Raw genomic sequence first — 7,302 nt, 5'->3', positions numbered from 1 at the left:
AACTCTGATGTCTTATGTAATAGCTTAAGATGCAAAGAGTTGGACATGACTGAGCGACTTTCACTAGGACAGAAAGTGAAAGTGAAAGTCATTCAGTCATGTCCCACATTTTGTGACCCCATGAACTATACAGTCCATGGAATTTTCCAGGCCAGAATACTGGAGTGGATAGCTATTCCTTTCTCCAGGGTATTTTCCCAACCCAGGGATCAAACCCAGGTCTCCTGCATTGCTGGTGGATTCTTTACCAGCTGAGCCAGCAGGGAAGCCCTTAGGACAGACACTGGTATATATTAAGAAAAAACATTTAGTAAACATTCATTGTCATTGACATTATGTTTGTCATATCAATGGATATATTGTATTATTCTTACTATACATTTGAACTTATTTAAAATATGTAATATTGTAACATGGAATAAAGATAGATAGATAAGACATAGCATAGATTCCCTGCCATAAACAATCTGCTATTTCTTACCTGAAGGCTGTAGTTTACAGAGAAACATTCTATCATTAAGCAAAATCTTTCCCTCTGGTCTGGATTGCGCTGACTTCCCCACATTTCTAAATGTTCTGTGTATTTCAGTCATTTAATACTTTTGTTTTCTTTCTTTGCAAACTAATTAACCCTATCCAAATTAGACAGACGTTTGTATTTCCCTCATGTTTTTCTTCTTTTCAAAAAACTCATTATCTAAACATAGAAAAAAGAAGTCTACCACTTAAATACTATCCATTCAAGTAGGTTGTTAGAAAAATTCATCATTCATTTTTGCTTCTGCATAATTTTAGAAGCATACTGGTGTTTTGATTTGATTTGTTTTTGGTTTTTTTTATGTTTTTATTTTTTATTTTTTTATTTCTTTAAATTTTTATTTTTACTTTATTTTACTTTACAATACTGTATTGGTTTTGCCATACATTGACATGAATCCACCACGGGTGTACATGCGATCCCAAACATGAACCCCCCTCCCACCTCCCTCCCCACAACATCCCTCTGGGTCATCCCCGTGCACCAGCACCAAGCATGCTGTATCCTGCATTGGACATAGACTGGTGATTCGATTCTTACATGTTAGTATACATGTTTCAATGCCATTAATATTTGGTTTCTTCATGGCAATACTGTCCACTTATCTTCTGGGCCACTCCATTCTTCTTCATATTCAACTTTTTTCCATCATGGAATCCAAACGGCTAACTGTTAATAAAATTTATGAAATATTAAAAAGATAAGTAAATCTAGTAATATTTTGATAGTTGCTGAGAGATATAGCACTGATAACTTTAAGAGCTCACGTGCAAATCACAATTCATGATAATTGAAGACAGAATGTTTCTGCAAATAGTAAAAGTAGCATTTTAAAGATTCTGGAATTTTTCAAAGTTTTGTTAGAATGCTTAGATCATAAATAAAATCAGAATGATTCAAATATTCATTTTAAGGAAAGTCACCAGTATAATTAGGAACTGGATTTAACTTACCAGCTGCTTAACTCATCAGACAGATTTCTTATGAGGCCTCACACCTAAAATGAAGTCAGAATTTTAAAAATTACCATTTCCATGCATCATTCCATTTCTAATTGCATAACATCTTATAAGAGAACTCATGAGTTCCACTGATAGGGATATATTTGGCAAATTGAACTAACTTTGAGATACTTTTAGCACAAAATTTTTCCATTTCTAAAAAATAAATGTGTCTCTGATATTCTGCCTTTGCCTCTATAGAAAATTTAAATATATAAGTACTTATATATGTATGTACATATATATTATATATTCTTTTTGATGTTGAATTAGCATTTAAGGAGAATTCTGAAAAATGTTTAATATAGAATAGGTCTCAATATCTCTGAAGATTTAAAAATTTCCCATCAGTATACTTTGCCAAAGATGGAAACCATAGCTTCAGTTTCTCAATTTCTACCTAATAAATAAATATGCCAAAGTCCTTAATTATATTTCCCTATTGCGTCAACATCCAAGACACTACAATTAGACATGGGACGTGGAGAATGTAAGGAATGTTGTATATAATGCCCATTTGTCAGGACAGGGCAAAGTCAGCTAGCTGAGGGAGGCTGAAGTGAGCTGCCATGGGAAATACTGAGAACCCTACGGCCAGAATTAAAGGTTCAGAGAGTAGACCTAGGACTTAAGATTGAATTTTCCCTAGGGGGGAATAATTTTTTTCTTAGGGCATTACAGTTTCTACGTGATGCCCAGAAAATTCTCCTATGCTTTAGAGTAGTTTTTGTTTGTTTGGTTGTTTTTTTTGTTGTTGTTTGTTTGTTTGTTTTTGTGGGGTGGAAGATCACATGCCCCCATGGGTTCTCTTGTCAGATGCACAGATTATTTCCCAATTTATCTTTGCATGGCTAACTCATTACTAAAATGATGTGCTTTTTCAGATTGAATTTTCCATATGTATTTGTATAAAATTTATTTTTAAAAGAACTATAACAGAAACATAAAATGGTTTCATAAATTCATTCATATAAAATATTTACTATTTCCTACTTCTAAATGGTCTGATTGGATAAACCTTACTATGGAGAATACATTTGCTGTTGTTTAGCTGCTAAATCATGTCCAAATCTTTTGCAATCCCATGGAATGTAGCCCACCAGACTCCTCTGTCCATGCAATTTTGCAGGCAAGAATACTGGAGTGGGTTACATTTCCTTCTCCAAGGGAATTTATTGAGCCAGGGGTCAAACTCACATCTCCTGCATTGGCAGGTGGGTTCTTTACAACAAAGCCACCAGGGAAGCCCTAGAAAATGCTTGTGGTGAACAAAACCCTCAATGAGGCTGGAGACTGAAGAAGGAGACAGAAAAGGAAACAAACAAACAAACAAATGTATAATTACAAATAGTATATTTAAAATAAATGAATGGGAAGCTGTGGGTCTTTTCATTTTAATTTATAGAAGTTTTACTCAGTTGTAAATCTTTGACTTTTTAATGTTATACAGATATTTATTATTTAGTTGTTTCTTGAACTTTACTTTATGTAATTCCATAAGACAATCACATTTTCTCACCCGTTTTGTTCCTGAAAATGTAGTATTTACATATGTTCAAAAGCTGAAATCATACAACTGAATTCATCTTCTAAAAAAATTTACTTTGTCTTTATTGTCTGTCTGAAAGTTTCTAAGATCTTTTCACGTATCACTAAATTTTTTTAAACAGTCAGTGGGTATCTATGAATGGATATATTTCTATAGTTTCTTTAAAGCTTATCATTTGTCAAATGATGTATTTTAAGAGAGAACATATTTGTGTTTTTATACAAATGTTGAATGAACATGTCAAAGATTCTATTAAACTTATAATTAATATTTAATTTAGAAACCACTAAGATGTTACCATTGGTTCAGACAAGAGTTCCCCACATATTTATAGTCATTAAGGGGTGCTAAAATGAATTTATAAGTTTATGCAAAACTAGTCAAATATACAAAGGGCTATCATTAATTGCATTTTTCCTGACACAATTTGAATTTCTATGGCCAGATATTGTTAGCATTGGTATTATTTTGTGTGAATCAACTTCTCTATTTTGACTTGCAAAATATTTTAGCCAAAGTTAATGAAAGGTGGATAATAACCTGAATGCAAGAACTGGTAAAATCATTCACTAAATTACAAAGAATCTCATCATCATTTCTTGATATTTTACATGCTATTAATGATCCAGCTGGAGAGAGAAATATGGCTGATGTTCTTGAGAAGCTGAGAAGAGAGATCAAAGTGCAAAAGTGAAGGAATTCCCTAGTTAATGATTGATATTGAAAATGACATGTTTGTTTATTTTATTAAACTGCAGTCTATTTAATATATTGTGCTGGTTTCATGTATATAGTCATGTGATTCAACTCATATATATGTGTGTTTATATGCATGCATATTTTCCATCTCATTACTTTTCATTATAGATTATTATAAGATATTGAGTATCGTTCCCTGTGCTATACAATAGATCATTGTTGTTTATCTATTTTATAGGCCGTAGTCTGATTCTATTAATCCCAAACTCCTAATTGATCCCTCCTCTCCCCTTTTCCTTTTGGTAACCATAAGTTTGTTTTCTGCTTCTGTGAGTCTGTTACTGTTTTGTAAATAAGTCCATCTGTGTAATTTTTTTTTTTTTTAGATTCCGCATACAAGTGATTGCATATATTTGGTTTTCTCTGTCTTACTTTACTTAGTAAGATAATTTCTGGGTCCATCTGTGTTGCTGCAGTCTCCAATTATTTTAGTAATCCATATTCACAACTTTTATTCCAACAGTAGAAATAAAACAGAAAAAATTTGTGTTAATTTTTGAAGTTTTATTTTTCAATAATACAAGTGTGGTTGGATGGAAGACAGGGCTTCTGAAGCAGAGGGAAACTTTGAGGGTTGGCTGGCTTTCTTATTAAAACCCCTCCTTATTTCACACCAGAAGGTGATCTTTCACTTTCCTGCTCTCTGATGTGTGTACTGTGTATGCCCTATCCAGGAGCTTTAGGATAGCTGTCAAGAGCTAGGTTTAAAACAACAAGCAAATATGTTAAGATGTTTTTGCAAGAATTTCTAGCACTTATTTTAGGCTGTTTGCTAGGCATTTGAAATAGTCATAGAACTATGCTATTTTTATTTTTGAATCGTGCACCCATTTTGAGAATTCTCAACACTGACAACTCATTTTGTATCTAGCATGGCTCTCTCTACAACTTGAAAACAAATTCTCATTCAAGCAAATCAAACCCAGGTCTCCCACATTGCAAGTGGATTCTTTACTGTCTGAGCCACCAGGGAAACCTAGTCGGAAAATGACATTAATATAAGTCCCATTCTCACACCCTCACCACTCCAAAAGAAAGTTATTATCAGAATGGTTACATTTCTGATGCATAACAGGAGACTGGGCAATAAAATAGCTCATACTAACTGAGCACATACTGTATGGCCAAGCAGTATTTTCAGTCCTGCACATATCTTCACAAGACTGTGTGCTGGGCTATTATCACTTGATGGATGGTTTGTTGAGCATATGTCCTAGTCCTTATAGTTAGTAAGCAATTCTGGGTCCAGAAGAGAAACCCGTAACAAATAAACACTATCAGGTGCTGGTCTTAGCCAGAATTGCATGTTTACACAGACAGAGTTGGGAGAGACAGTTCCTTCAGTTCAGTTCAGTTCAGTTGCTCAGTCGTGTCCAACTCTTTGTGATCCCATGAACCACAGCATGCCAGGACTCCCTGTCCATCACCAATTCCCGGAATCCATCCAAACCCATGTCAATCGAGTCAGTGATGTCATCCAACCATCTCATCCTCTGTCATCCCCTTCTCCTCCTGCCCTCAATCCCTCCCAGCATCAGAGTCTTTTCCAATGAGTCAACACTTCGCATGAGGTGGCCAAAGTACTGGAATTTCAAAAGAAAAGAGTACCAGTGTTGGACACATAAGAAGCTCCAGATGCCACTGGCTACAAAATTATCAGAGTAGAAAGCTATATTTTTAAGAAATAGAGTTGCAGGTCCAAAATTTGGCCATTTAGAAAATTCTTTAAATGATGCAAGTAAATGTTGGAATTATCTTCTAAATCATTGCTACCTGGAATTGGCTTTATTGATTAAAGTGACATACAAAATGGGCAATATGTGTTCTCAGTGTTGATTTGTATTACGTGATACCTTTGATAGTCTATTGCTAAATATCTAAACTGATTACAGAACCAAAAGATCAGAGGGGAAGAGGAGCTATAAATAAGAAGACAAGAAAACTAGAAAAGAGTATGGCAGAGAGTCTGGATAAATCCAGGGAGTTGTAAGCTCTTGTTCATATTTGAATCTATATGTTGCTAAAACAAAACAAAAAACATAGGCAAGCATTATACATTTTAAAGTTTTCAGTATATAAAATTCATATATTCAACAGGTTCAGTGGTGAAAATCAGAGGAATGTTTTAGTTCATTTCATTTCTTACTGTGATATGGCACCAGAGTTTCTCTATGGCATTTTTCATTTCTATGTTTCTCAGTGTGTAGATTAGATGGTTGAACATGGGAGCAATGATAGGATAAAAAAGAGGGAACACTTTGTCTTCTGGTAAAGTAGTTGCTGGCCTGGCATGCTGCAATTCATGAGGTCCCAAAGAGTCAGACACGACTGAGCTACTGAATTGAACTGAACTGAACTGAACTGAACTGAACTGAAAGTAGTTCCTGGTCCAACGTAAATGAAGAATAAAGGAGCAAAAAAGAGGACCACCACAGTGATGTGGGAACTGCAGGTGAAGAGAGCTTTGTGGCAATTCTCTGCAGAGTAGGACCTGACAGTGTATAACATCACACCATAGGATAGCAACAAGACCACAAAAATCACCAGGCCCATGGGGCCCGAATTGGCGATGACAAGGAGACCAATTGTGGTGGTGTCAGTGCAGGCCAGTTTCAGCAAAGGATACACATCACAGAAGTAATGATCTGTTTTGTTGGGGCTGCAGTAGGGTAAAAAGATGGCCAGGAGAAACTGACTGAAGGAATGCAGGAAGCCCCTAGCGCAGGAAGCAGCGATCATTGCAATGCATTTCTATCTGGTCAGGATCAGAGTGCAGCACAGAGGCTTGCAGGTATCCACATAGTGATCATAGGCCATCCCCGTGAGGATGAAGACCTCGACTCCCCCAAAGAAGTGCATGGTTAAGAGCTGTGTCATGCAGCCATGGCAGGAAATGGTCTTCTTTGCTGACAGCAAGTCAGCAATTAAATTGGGGGTCACAATGGAGGTGTAACAAAGGTCTGTGAGGGAGAAGTGACTCAGGAAGAAATACATGGGCTGCTTCATAAGTTGACTGGAGGCGATAGAAATCATGAAAAGTAGGTTTCCGATCAGAACTGCAATGTAACAAAGTAAGAACAGTAAAACAAAACAAAACAAAACAAACAAACAAACAAAAAAAACACAGTGAATTTCAATTTCCTTTTTCTGAGAAAGTCCTAAGAGAATAAATTCTGTGATGTTATTCCTATTTTCCATGACTCAGAGCAGTTTGTAGCCACCTGCAATTAGTTTTCAGTCTTTATAAATATGTAAATATAATGATGCATAGTATTCCTTGTCATCAGTTCAGTTCAGTTCAGTTCAGTCACTCAGTCTGTGTCTGATCCAACTCTTTGTGACCCCATGGACTGCAGCATGGGGCATTTTATAACACAAAGTGTTCAAAACTTGAAGAAAAAAAATTTACTTTTATTTTAAAAAGCTTCCCTTACGTTCTTTTTATTTATGAGGAA

The 7,302-nt window shown here is 35.5% G+C and overlaps 1 pseudogene; it reads right to left on the bottom strand.

Annotated features, from left to right (window-relative positions):
• Positions 1-5,972: 5,972 nt before the first annotated feature.
• On the bottom strand, positions 5,973-7,045 carry LOC138076864 (olfactory receptor 4P4-like; annotated as a pseudogene).
• Between the last annotated feature and the right edge of the window lie 257 nt (positions 7,046-7,302).

This window comes from Capricornis sumatraensis, chromosome 3, assembly GCF_032405125.1.
Source record: "Capricornis sumatraensis isolate serow.1 chromosome 3, serow.2, whole genome shotgun sequence".
NCBI lineage: Eukaryota > Metazoa > Chordata > Mammalia > Artiodactyla > Bovidae > Capricornis > Capricornis sumatraensis.
This window is presented reverse-complemented; position numbering and strand designations above follow the sequence as displayed.